This window comes from Grammomys surdaster, unplaced genomic scaffold, assembly GCF_004785775.1.
Source record: "Grammomys surdaster isolate TR1022 unplaced genomic scaffold, NIH_TR_1.0 331, whole genome shotgun sequence".
In the NCBI taxonomy this organism is placed as follows: domain Eukaryota; kingdom Metazoa; phylum Chordata; class Mammalia; order Rodentia; family Muridae; genus Grammomys; species Grammomys surdaster.
The window spans coordinates 1,788,435-1,802,940 of NW_021604750.1; positions in this window are offsets into that span (position 1 = coordinate 1,788,435).

The following is a 14,506-nucleotide window of genomic DNA, read 5'->3' on the forward strand; positions in this document are numbered from 1 at the left end:
ACACATGTAGATCTTCACATGTATAGAAAGATAGTGGATGGAAGCTGTCTGCTATGTTAAGAAAATCAAGTCAATCTACTTCCATGTCAAATACTTAGGGCATGAAGAAATAGGATAGTCCATATAGTGTTGTGCCCATCCCTAAAATGAACCATAGTTCTTTGGAAGCACAGCATGTGACAAGATCATTAATACTTATTATGAAGAATGTGAAGTGATGAAAAGTCATTGGTTTGTCTGTAGCATTTGGAGATTACCACAAAGTACTATTTAACTGGTGCTTCATTGGCAATGGTGTGACTTTCTTTATGAGTTTGCATATATATATATATATATATATATATATATATATATATATATGTATATATATGAATTTAGACCTATATTTTCACTCCTTATTTTTAATTCAACTCAATTTCTGATAAAGTAAACTATCTCTTAAAATTATAGAAATAATGTTTTCTTCTAGTATCTGGGCTTCTCTATGTGAAATCATGCTACTTACACATACTAAATAGCTTTAGATTTAACTAGATAAATCTTCTCTAACACAAAAGACAAATTTAGCAGACTCCTATGGCCATGCAGTATTCTGTTTATATACTTTGAATTTTATATTGAAGATTATAATTGCAATATGGACAAAATTACACACACACACACACACACACACACACACACACACACACGGAGAGAGAGAGATCATGTTTTTCATGTCATTAAAGCTAGACAGTGTGCCTTCTACAGCTTAACTCAGCTCCAATATGGAGCTGGACAACACTCAGTTCTATAGGATCTCATGTAATCATGGATAATTCTAAGAATAGCCTCTCTTTTTTGTGTAAAGATTTACTTTAATTGACATATACTTCTGTGTGTGTGTGTGCACACATGCATCTATTGAATTTGGGATAGAAACAGTACGAATGAAAATTCCATCCCTGGTTAGGGATTTTTATCATTTCCTGTGTATTCACAAGGAACCATTCACTAGACCCATATCTACTAACTTTTTCTGTCTGTCTCTCGGGAGTGAGAAGGAATGCTATTAGTTGAGTAAATAAATACCTGCACATTTGATCAGCACTAGTCAAGATCTTTTAAATAGGGCGCTTTCTTTAACATAAGAAAAACATTTTAATAGGGTATTTTCTGTTACTTGTCCGTATTTTAACCTCTTTTTCCTCTTTAGAGTTTGATGGTTTCCTTTCCTGCTGGGTAGAGACAACATGAATGGTCCTTTACCTTGAGCTCACCTCTTTAGTGCTTGGTTTACACTTCTGCAGAGTAATGATGATGCTATCTATCCAATGAACACACAAGAGTGGAAACTGTTATACCTTCCTGTATTTTATACATGGTTGCAAAGAGACACGTATTCGTCAGCTTTGGAAGGGACAGAGCTTTCTTTTCTTTTCTCTAACTTCTTGACAACATCTGCCATCTAGTGGAAAATAGGTTGACATGACTGTGCATTAAACATCCTAATTTTTTAATCACTACAATTTTTAAATAAACATTACTTGTTTTAAATTTATTTGTATGTTCCTAACTTTAAACTCACCATGTGACATTACACCACAAGTTACTGTTACTTTATAAGTTAACATAGTTTTGTCATGATCAGATATGAGAAATATTTTTATTTTTGAGTCAGCTTCTCACTATATATATACCTCTGGCTGGCTTTGGACACAATATGTAAAAATGTGCCTGCATCCACCTCCCAAGTATTTTGATTAAAGGCATGTACCACCACATATAGCAATGAAGAATGAAGGTAACATACTCCCATAAAGAACCGTAAAGCATTTCAAGACAGACATCCACATCCAAATCTAGTAGGGAATGAAGTAGTAGAGTTGTGTTCAACCCTTGTGCCTTTTCCAGGTTAACACAGCTCCAATAGTGCTGCACTACGAAGCTGGACAACACTCAGTTCTATATGATCATGTGACCATGGATAATGTCAAGAATAGCTTCTCTTTTTGTTTGTTTGTTTTATCTTTGTGTCTGCATGGAAGTATGTGCTATTGAGTACAGGTGTCTGTGGAGGCCAGAAGAGGGTGACAAGTTCTCTAGAGCTGGAGTTATAGAGTTGTGAGTCAACATGGATATTGGAACATAACAGGTATTCTGTAAGTTCTGTTAGCAACTGATCCTTCTCTACAGCGTCAGGTGGTTAGTGTGAGCTTGCCAAGAAACCACATATTTTATATGCATTATCTTTCAAATTGTTTATTTACGTATATAATTTTTATTTGATATTTTCTTTATTTACATTTCAAATGTAAATGTCCCAATATTTTCTTTATTTACATTTCAAATGTAAATGTCCCAATATTTTCTTTATTTACATTTCAAATGTAAATGTCCTGGTTTCCCCCCAAAGTCTCTTAAACCATCCCCCCTTCCCCTGCTTCTATGAGGGTGTGCCACCACCCACGCATTCATTCCTGCCTACCTGCCCTTGCATGCTCCTACACATGGACATCGAGCCTCTTCTTCCATTGGTGCCCTACAAGGACATCCTCTGCTACATATACAACTGGAGCCATGAGTCTTTCCATATGAACTCCTTGGTTAGTGGTTTGTCCCTGGGAGTTCATGGGGGTCTGGTTGGTCGATACTGTTGTTCTTCCTATGTGGTTGCAAACCCCTTCAGCTCCTTCAGTCCTTTCTCTAACTCATCCATTGGGGACTTCTTGCTCAGTCTTCTGGTTGCCTGTGAGCATCCACCTCAATATTTGTCAAGCTCTGGCAGAGCCTCTAAGGAGACAGCTATATAAGATTCCTGTCAGCATGCACTTCTTGGCATCCACAATAGTGTTTGGGTTTGGTAACTGCATATAGGATGGACCCTCAGATGAGGCAGTCTTTGGCTGGCCTTTCCTACAGTCTTTGTTTCACATTTTGTCTCTGTATTTGTTCCCTTGAGTCTTTTGTTTCCCCTCCTAAGAAGGATTGAAACATCCACACTTTGGTCTTCTTTCTTCTTGAGCTTCATGTGGTCTGTGAATTGTATTTTGGGTATTCTGAGCTTATCAATATATATATATACCATGTGTGCTCTATTGTGATTGCATTACCTCACTCAGTATGATATTTTCTACTTCCATGCATTTGCCTAAGAATTTCATGAATTCATTGCTTTTAATAGCTGAGTAGTACCCCATTGTGTAAATGTATCACATTTGCTGAATCCATTCCTCTATTGAAGGACATCTGGGTTCTTTCCAGCTTCTGTCTGGAAAGAATAATGCTGCTATGAACATGGCAGAGTATGTGTCCTTGTTATATGTTGAAGAATCTTTTGTGTATATGCGTAGGAGTGGTATAGCTGGGTTCTCAGGTAATACTATGTTCAATTTTCTAAGGAACCACCAGACCCATTGCCAGAATGGTTGTACCAGCTTGCAATCCCACCAACAATGGAGGAGTGTTCCTCTTTCACCACATCCTTGTCAGTATCTGCTGACACTTGAATTTTTGATCTTAGGAATTCTGACTGGCATGAGGTGGAATCTCGGGATTTGTTTTTATTTGCATTTCCATGATGACTAAGGATGTTGAACATTTCTTTAGGTGCTTCTCAGCCATTCGATATTTCTCAGCTGAGAATCCTTTGAGAATTTTTGAGATTCTCTGGAGTCTAACTTTTTGTGTTCTTTGTATATATTGGATATTAGCCCTTTCTCCAATGTAAGATTGGGAAAGATCTTTTCCCAATACATTGGTTGATGTTTTGTCCTATTGACAGTATCCTTTGCCTTATAGAAGCTTTGCAATTTTATTAGGTCCCATTTGTCTATTGTTGATCTTAGAGCATGAGCTAGTGGTGTTCTGTTCAGAAAATTTTCTCCTGGGCCCATGTGTTCGAGGCTCTTCCCGACTTTCTCTTCTATTAGCTTCAGTGTATCTGGTTTTATGTGGAGGTCCTTGATGTACTTGGACTTGAGTTTTGTACAAGGAGATAAGAATGGATCGATTGGCATTCTTATACATGCTGACCTCCAGTTGAACAACACCACTTGTTGAAAGTGCTGTCTTTTTTCCACTGGATGGTTTTAACTCCTTTGTCAAAGATTAAGTGACCATAAATGTGTGGGCTTATTTCTGGGTCTTCAGTTCTATTCCATTGATCTTCCTGCCTGTTAATGTTCCAATACGATACACTTTTTATCACTATTGTTCTGTAATACAGTTTGAGATTACGGATGGTGATTCCCCCAGAAATTCTTTTATTGTTAAGAATAGTTTTTGCTATCTTGAGTATTTTGTTATTGCAAATAAATTTGCAAATTACTCTTTCTAACTTTATGAAGAATTGAGTCAGAATTTTGATGGGGATTACATTGAATCTGTTCTTTGCTTTCAGCAATATAGCCATTTTTAATATATTAATCACGTCTATCCATGGCCATGGGAGATCTTTCCATCTTCTGAGATCTTCTTTGATTTTTTTCTTCAGAGACTTGAAGTTTTTGTCATATAGATGTTTCACTTGCTTGGCTAGAGTCACACCAAGGTATTTTATATTATTTGTGACTATAGTGAAGGGTGTCATTTCACTGATTTCCTTCTCAGCCTATTTATCCTTTGAGTAGAGGAAGGCTACTAATTTATTTGATTGAATTTTATATCCAGTCACTTTACTGAAGTTGTTTATCAGGTTTATGTGTTCTCTGGTGGAAATTTTGGGGTTGCTTAAGTGTCCTCTGCAAATAGTGATATTTTAACCTCTTCCTTTCCAATTTGTATCCCCTTGACCTCCTTTTGTTGTCTAATTGCTCGGGCTAGGACTTCGAGTACTGTATTGAATAGGTAAGGAAAGAGTGTAGACAGCTTTGTCTATTCCTTGATTTTAGTAGGATTGCTTCAAGTTTCTCTCCATTTAGTTTGATGTTGATTTGCTACTGGTTTGCTGTATATTGCTTTTACTATATTTAGCTATGGGCCTTGAATTCCTGATCTTTCCAAATCTTTTACCATGAAGGGATGTTGAATTTAGTAATATATTTCTCAGCACATAATGAGATGATCATGTGGTTTTGTTCTTTGAGTTTGTTTATATTGTGGTTTATATTGATGGATTTCTGGATATTGAACTATCCTTGCATTCTTGATATGAAGCCTACTTGATCATGATGTTAGACTATTTTCATGCGTTCTTAGATTTGGTTTCCAAGAATTTTTTGAGTATTTTTGCATTGATATTCATAAGGGATATTAGTCTGAGGTTCTCTTTCTTGGGACTTTGTGTGGTTTGGGTATGAGCAAAATTGTGGCTTCATAGAATGAATTGGGTAGTGTTCTTTCTGTTTCTATCCTGTGGAATAGTTTGAAGAAAATTGGTATTAGCTCTTTTTTTGAAGGTCTGATAGAATTCTGCACTAAAATCATCTGTCCCTGGGCTTTTGTTTTTGGTTGGGATACTTTTAATGACTGCTGCTGTTTCTGTAGGGGTTTTGGGACTGTTTAGATCATTTGTCTGCTCCTTATTTAATTTTGGTACCTGGTATCTGTCTAGAAATTTGTCCATTTCATCCAGATTTTCCAGTTTTGTTGAGTATAGCCCTTTGAATTAGGATCTGTTGATTTTTTGAAATTCCTCAATTATGTTGTTGTATCTCTCTTTCATTTCTGATTTTATTAATTTGGATACTGTCTCTGTGCCCTCTGGTTAGTCTGCCTAAAAGTTTTCCTATCTTAATGATTTTCTCAAGGAACCAGATCATGGTTTTGTTGATTCTTTGTATAGTTCTTTTTGCTTCTACTTGGTTAATTTCAGCTCTGAGTTTGAGTATTTCTTGCTGTCTACTCTTCTTGGGTGTATTTGTTTATTTTTGTTATAGAGCTTTCAAGTGTGCTGTCAAGCTGCTAGTGAGTGGTCTCTCCAGTTTCTTTTTGTAGGCACTTAGTGCTATGAGTTTTCTTCTTAGCAGTGCTTTCATTGTGTCCCATAAGTTTTGGTATGATGTGCCTTCATTTTCATTAAATTCTAAAAAGTCTTTAATTTCTTTCTTTATTTGTTCCTTGACCAAGTTATCATGGAGTAGAGAGTTGTTCAGTTTCCACATGTATGTGGGCTTTCTATTGTTTTTGTTTTTATTTAGGACCACCCTTAGTCCATGGTGATCTGACAAGGTATTTCAAACTTTTTGCATGTGTAGAGGCCTGCTTTGTGATCAGTTATATGGTCAGTTTTAGAGAAGGTACCATGAGGTGCTGAGAAGAAGGTATATTCTTTTGTTTTAAGATGAAATATTCTATAGATATCTGTTAAATCCATTTGGCTCATAACTTCTTTTAGTTTCTCTGTATGTTTAGTTTCTATTTCCATGATCTGTCCATTGTTGAGTATGGGGTGTTGAAGTTTCCCACTATTATTGTGTGAGGTGCGATGTGTGATTTGAGCTTTAGTAAAGTTTAGTAAACTTTCTTTTATGAATGTGGGTGCCCTGGCACTTGGAGCATAGATTTTCAGAATTGAGAGCTCATTTTGGTAGATTTTTTTCCTTTGATGAGTATGAAGTGTCCTTCCATATCTTTTTTAATAACTTTTGGTTGAAAGTCGATTTTATTCAATATTAGAATGGATAATCTAGCTTGTTTCTTAGGACCATTAGCTTGGAAAAAAATTTTTGAGCCTTTTACTCTGAGGTAGTATCTGTCTTTGTCTTTGTCACTGAAGTGTGTTTCCTGTATGCAAAATATTAAGACCTACTTAGGTATCCAGTCAGTTAGTCTATGTCTTTTTATTGGGGAACTGAGTCCATTGTTATTAAGAAATATTAAGGAAAAGTGATTGATGCTTCCTGTTATTTTTGTTGTCAGGGGTAGAATTATGTTTGTGTTGCTATCTTCTTTTGTGTTTCTTGATAGATTACTTTCTTGCTTTTTCTAGGGTGTAGTTTCCCTCCTTGTGTTGAAGTTTTTCATCTATAATCCTTTGTAGAGCTGGATTTGTGGAAAGACAGTGTGTAAATTTGGGTTTGTCATAGAATATCTTGGTTTCCCCATCTATGGCAATTGAGAGTTATGTTGGGTGTAGTACCCTGAGCTGGCATTTGTGTTCTCTTAGGGTCTGTATGACATCTATCCAGGATCTTCTGGCTTTTATAGTCTCTGGTCAGAAGTCTGGTAGGTTCTGATAGGTCTGCCTGTATATGTTACTTGACTTTTTCCCTTACTGCTTTTAATATTCTTTCTTGGTTTTGTGCATTTGGTGTTTTGATTATTATGTGATGGGAAGAATTTCTTTTCTGGTCCAGTCTATTTGGAGTTCTGTGATTCTCTTGTATGTTCATAGGTTTCTCTTTCTTTAATATACCAGAGTTTTCTTCTACAATTTTATTGAAGATATTTACTGGCCCTTTAATTTGCAAATCTCTTCTATACCTATTATCCTTAAGTTTCATCTCCTCATTTTGTCCTGGATTTTCTGGAAATTATGTATTAGGAGTTTTTTTTGCATTTTCTTTTACTGTTGTGTCAATGTTTTCTATTATATCTTCTGCATCTGAAATTCTCTCTTCTATCTTTTTTATTCTGTTGGTGATGCGTGTATGTATGACTGCTGATCTTTTTCCTCAGTTTTCTATCTCCAGGGTTGTCTCCCTTTGTGATTTCTTTATTGTTTTCTATTTCTATTTCCAGAATGGTTTTGTTAAATTCCTTAACCTGTTTAGTTGTGTTTTTCTGTAATTGTTTAAGGGATTTTTGTGTTTCCTCTTTGAAGGCTTCTATCTGTTTACCTCTGTTCTCCTGTATTTTTTTAAGGGCATTATTTATGTCCTTCTTAAAGTCCTCTATCATCATCATGACAAGTGATTTTAGTTCAGAATCTTGCTTTTCCAGTGTGATGATGTATCCAGTACTTGCTATATTGGGAGAACTGGGTTCTGATGATGCCAAGTAACCTTGGTTTCTGTTGCTTATGTTCTTATGCTTGCCTCTTGCCATCTGGTTATCTCTAGTGCTACCTGCCTTCACTGTCTCTGACTGGAGCCTATCTCTCCTTTATCCTGGTTGTGTCAGACTCCTCAGAGTCTAGCTGTCTCTGTGATCCTGTGATTCTGGGGTCCTGTGATCCTGAGATCCTCGGTGTGTCAGAACTCCTGGTAGTGAGGCTACCTCTGGGATCCTGACATCCTGGTGTGACCCAGCTTCTGAGATCCTATGATCCTAACTGTGTTAGAGCACCTGGGAGTTGGGGTTCTTCTGGGTGTTGTGGGACTGAGTGAGAAGCTAGTGCCCAATATCTGCTCAGGACACTGACTCAGACCAGAAGGCATCTCTCAAATTGTTAATCCTATAAGTTAGACATTGTCCATGTCTTTAGAAGAAATGAAGTCACAAATTATCTTCATCATATCACTGATATTAAACAATGAGTATAACTTTATTCATTCCTTGGTAGTTTCATAAGATGTATCTTCATCTTACTCACCCTCCATTTCTTCTCTCCAACTCATCTACAACACATCTCCTTCCTAACTTCATTTCCATTTTGGCTTTTTATTTGTTTGTTCTTGGTTGTTTGTTTCTTTCGGTTACTTCTACCTGTTTGTGTGGCCATCCACTGGGGAATAGGCAGCTAACTGGTTATTTCTTAAGAAAAGTGACTTTCACTGTCCCTTGTAACTATCAGCTCTCCATAACTGCCTTCCATACTAAAATTTTAACATACTTTATCTTGTAGAGGTTTCATGCAGGTAACCACAGCTAGTGTGAGTCATGTATGCAACAATTATGTGCAGAAGACATCATTTTACTCTGCTTCTCTCTATCCTTCAACACATTATTCTTCATTCCTCTTCCTCACTGTTTCCTGAGTCTTGGAAATAGGTTGATACAGACGTTCCTGGAGACACACTCACAATTGTTTCATCTCAATATTTTGACCAGTTTCTAGTCTCTGCATTCAGTATTGCCTACAGGAACTAGAAACTTCTATGATCAAAGGTAAGAGCAGTATGATTCCACGGTTGAAGACATTCAGAAAGGATGATGACAACATGACAAGTTATCAAAATGACATCAATAAGTTTTCCCCTAGCTATGTTTTTTTTTTACCTTGTTTGCAGTGCTTGTTATGGATTCCTCACCTGTGGAACAGGTTTGAATTTCAATCAGGTCAGTGTTTGGTCACTCTCATACACAGTATTGTTATTATTACACCAATGGGGACATCTTATCTGAGAGGTTGTTTTATAGCATGAATGGTAAAACCATTGGTATTTTGTTTGCTTTGTTTCCCAGTAGCCTATATAGCACCTTTCAGAACTAGGAAAGACAACCTACAGTTTATGGTCAGTTCAAGTTAGATTTTCTCAGTACTGCAACAAACTCATCTAGTGTTTTCAGCAGCATCTTTCCATCTAGCTGTGATAGACAAGAAAGACTAATGCAACAGCCTGTATTAGCTTGGCTATTTCTGAGGCTTCCTTGATCAATAACTCATGAGGAGAAACCCTGAGCCTAGTACTGTGATTTTCATTTAATAATGCATATCTTCTGGAAGCAGTACTGCTTAACCATTCAGTGGCCCTCTGGTCAAACTTCTCCTCTTTTAAATATAGTTTTAATTAGCATATAAACTAAGGTTTTCCATCAAATATCTCTAGTTTTGGTTAGCCCACCTCCCCATTCCTTTTTAGCCTAATCTGCTATTATTTTCCCTTCTTAATCTTTCATTCCAAAATTTTCTGCTTTATTCAAGCTATGCCACAGTAATAAAGAGAACCATAGTAATAAAAACAACATGACACTGGTACAAAAACACATGTGTAGTACCTTTTTAAAAATCAGTGCCAATTTTATGTATTTGATACTTTATGATTGTTATGATAGAGGTAAATCATCCTGCTCAATTGTAGAAACAGTCTGAAAGTGAGGAAAATTTCTCTTTTTCTCGCTCTCCCTTTTGCATTTTTCTTTCCTTGAAGTTAGAATATTGGATCTTTCATCCAACAGAGAAATACACTACAACGTTATAAAGTGAATTTGAAAAACTATTCTAGATATACTATGAAATGGTATGTTCTTTACTGCTGTCTTCATCTTCTCAGAAATTTATATTGGTATACTTTCAAAAGACTTTACCAGAGAACTCTATGCCAAATCATATATGTGAGTTAAACAAATGAAGAATCAACAATGACAAAGACTCAGATTTCACCTTGAAAAGACAATGGCTAAAGATAATTTGTAACTAAACCTTTGGTTTCCTTACACTTTGTATTTTCTTACACTGAATAGCTTGAAGACATACATGGTTCATGTGAAGTTCTTGAAGCAGGACCAGAAAGATAGATGACTATGTAAATGTTCTGCTATCAAAGCTGATAAGTTGAGTTCAGTCTCTAAAACTCACATAGTGAAAGGAGATAACTGACTTGTAAAAATTTTTCTCTGATTCCCATACAAGCACATCCTTGGAACATACATGGAACATCCTTGTTTGGGTGGTTCGGATGCTAAACTCCTGTTTCCCAATTGGTTATTGATCTGTTAGTAAAGAAGTCATGATCCAATTGATGGGTGGAAGGAATAGGTGAGACTTCTGGGTTTCTAAACGGAAGTGGAAAAGAAGGGAGAGTTCGCCATGCTTTGGAGAAAGAAAAGCCAAGCAGACATGTGAGATCTCGGGAAGAGCAAGCGGCCTGAGGCTGCTCCTACAGGCTGGTGCTTGGGAATGTTTAGTTGGGACTAGATGTAACTGAGCAACCAACTAAAGTTGATGGCAGGTAGGGAGGTGTGGACCTAAGAATATTAATAAGAGTATGATTTTCCTGATGGGAGATAGTAGCGCCCAGTAACTGTGTCAAAAGGCAAGTTGAAATTGAGCAACGGGTTGTGTTATTTATCTCTGAATCCAAGGGAAGTTGGGTGGGGGGCTGGTAACACTGCCTATTCCAGGAGCTTAGGAGTTTAGGTGGGGTAAGAAAAGCTATGTGCAGCACATACTCATACAGTAAAGATATATATATAATATAATAGATAGATGATAGATAGATAGATAGATGATAGACAAACAGAGGGACATACAGATAGACAGAAATATTTAAAAATTAAAGAAAAGGGCTGTTGGTGCAAAGAAATCATTGTTCATTAGCTTCGATAAACAACCTTTCTTCCATGTTCCTTCCAGCTCTTGATCAGAGAACTTGAGGAGTTTCATGCTGATCTCTTTTGGTGGCAACTTTAGCATTTCCTTTTTCAAGTCCAAGCCAGTGTTCTAGTAACCACTGTGGTTGATAGGTATGCTATGAAAGTTATAATAACCATCACACAAGATCCATGATGTGTTTGGAGGCAGCACTTACTTTCTTTGCCTCCTGTTTTATTGCAGATCCATCTTGCATGACCTGTTCATTTTTTCTACTCTCAAGGAGTTCAGCTCCCAGTGATCCCCAAGTGTTCCCTGTCATTGATTACTGGGGTTACAGGTTACTGTTGGCATCTAATAAGGTTTTCTATATCAGAAGATCAACAGGATGACACTAGATGCAATCTTACATGTGAATATGTTTATTCATCTTAGCATACAACTATAGTTCTAGACTTCAGGGTGCCAAGGCACAAGGATGATGAATTTGAGGCTAGCTTGGACTAGACAGTGAAAATCTGTCTCAGAAAAGAAAACAAGCAGATAGATCACTACAACTCCATAAGGAATCTTACATTTTAGCTAACAATATTTGTAGAAATATGCCAAAAGTTTTATCTTTACCTCTCCCTCATAGTTTCATTATTTGACATTTTAGTTTCATTTTTCCATATTTATTTTTATGTATTTCTGAGGATTTATAAATGTAAATCAGCTTTGTAAATTTCAGCAAACCACCTTAGGCAATCAAAGGGTGTAAAGGAAAGTTCATCCTTACCTGCCTTAAACTCCATTTTTGTATGCTAAATTTGCTCATATTTTCAGCTTCCAGAGTTTCTGATTTGAAACCTTTGATTACTTTAAAAAAAATACGATCCTTCATATTTATCATGCTGTGCTTAGTAGTATAATTATACATTCCAATGTCTTGTGTATCTGCTATCAATGGGTCATCCATATTTCTACTATGAGTTTTTTGATAGCTTCGTTGTTCTATTTACATTTTCCAGGAATTTTCTTCTTACTTGTTAATTTCCTTAGAATCAGGACTGAATTATCTGAAATGATTATCTTTATGGAAGTACAGAAAGATATACAGCTCTTGGAAAGGCAATGTGTGCCCTGCTACTGCCTACTGGAATGTTCTCTGTGTTTAGCAGAGTGCAGTGAGCTGATTGAATTGTTCAGGTGCTAGAATTGTCATGGTGTTTTCCTATTGTTTGATGAAAAAGGATGCTGTAATCTTCAGTAATAATTGTCTATTTGTCTTTCCATAGTTAATGCTATCACTTTTTTATTTTAAAACTGATTAACTAGGTGTATTCATATTTATGGTGGTTACATGATCATTATGATTGACTTTGTAGAGATTTCAAAGTCCTTTATCAACCGATTTTTAACACATTGTTTATTATTATAGTATACACATGTATGTGTTTCTGTATAATGTGTATAGAACATGTGTGAGTCAAATGACCACTTTGTCGAATTATTTTTCTTTCTACTTTTTAGGTAGATTCTGTGGTTTAAACTCTGGTTGTCATGATTTTTCATCAAACACCTTTAATAGGATGAGTCATCTTGCCTTCTCTTCAATTGTCATGATTTAACATCTATATATACAATCAACTCCATAGTTCATTATTATTAGTTACTTTAATAACTGTTACCTATATTTTATGAAAATAGGACAAGAGAATACTCTTCCTTTGACTCCCAAACTTCTGCCTTTGTTACGGCCTTTTTGCTGCAGACATTTCATCTTTGCAGTTTCATTTTCAGCTTTTGTTTTATATCAATGTTTCTTTTATCCATTGATCTTCTAGTAGTATTTGCCCTGTGTCTTTTTAAAATTAATATTATTTAACTTGTACATATACATGTGTGTGGTGATATATATATATATATATATATATATATATATATATCACTTCAGATTAGGTAGTATCTTCAATCTTACACATACCCAAAATTATATATGAAATAAATTCTATGTCATCTGGCACTTTTCCTGTCTTAGTAATGTAAAAAATAAACCTTTGTTTTTATTGGTCAAAAAGAGACACTGACTTGTTGATGATAGATTTATATTGGTAATTTGGGGGTAGAATTTCTGTGCGATAGTCTCTAATAATAAAATCTGGAAAAACTATCAAAAGAACTGGTTGATTGCAAAATAAGACAGGGAACATTGCATAACAAAATTAGAAGGTTCACAGACCCTCCCTGGAGGTATATCTTCTTTTTCTGAGCTCTCACTCCTGAGTGAAATGAGCATTTAGGGCAGACAAAAAGCTCTATACTTTCAGAAGGCCATTTATTTCTTTTTTTTCTTTTTTTTATTGGATATTTTATTTACATTTCATATGTTATCCCCTTACCCCATCCCCCACCCACCCAGGAACCCCCCATCCCCTTACCCCTCCTCCCAGAAGGCCATTTATTTCAAGGAGGATGGTGCTATAGGAGGAGTTGGTGAGAGGAGAAGGACGGTGCTATAGGAGGAGTTGGTGAGAGGAGAAAGGGGGAAACAATGTGATTACATTTTATAATTAATAAAAGAAAAAGAATATTTATTTTAATTGACCAATAAAATGTATGTGTATATACCATGTGTAACATAAAAAAGCAAATAGCAAACAAAAGCAAAAAGAAAGTGTCCTTTCAGGAAGCTTAGAACAAGTGCCAAGAATCTGGACCCTATAAACACTTGCTAGCAGAATACCTCCAGAGTGCAGGCAAAACTGTCTCAGAACCCCCCAGAGAAGGAACGCTGAAAGAAAGAATAGTGTCTAAGAACAGAGACACTGCAGTTTCCCCTACTCACCTTCTATTGTTCTTTTTTCTTCATTTTTGGGTAATTTTATATTTTATTTTCCCTTTGAAAGGCTTTCTGAGATCAATGTCTGGCTTGTGTTTTGCTTATGTTTGCTCTGCCTGTGCCTAAGCATCTTGAATTCTGGAGTTGATTTAGGTGACATAAAAATGTGGCATCTATTTACCACTTTCTTAGCCAGAGCTGCTTTACCCCTTTCCCTGTTATCCCCACTTGTACTTTTATTTATCAGCCTCTTACTATCAGTAACTTTCCTCTGCTGTCTACTTATACATTCATACCTGTAGTGTGTAAATATTAAAAACAATCCACATTATGATTGGCTAGGCACCTGAACTGGAGGTCTCAGTCTGTTCTCAGCCCAGTAGATAGCCTGAGACCGCATATATCTGTTAGCTATCACTTCTCCAACAAGTGCTGGCTCTGTCTCTCCAGAGCTTTGAAATCGTTCTCCTGTTCCCCCGAGGCCAGCTGCTGTCGAACCAATACACACTCCCAAGTTTCTGAGGCTAGATGCAGGCTCACTTTCACCAGGCTGCGCTCCACTGCTGTTACCT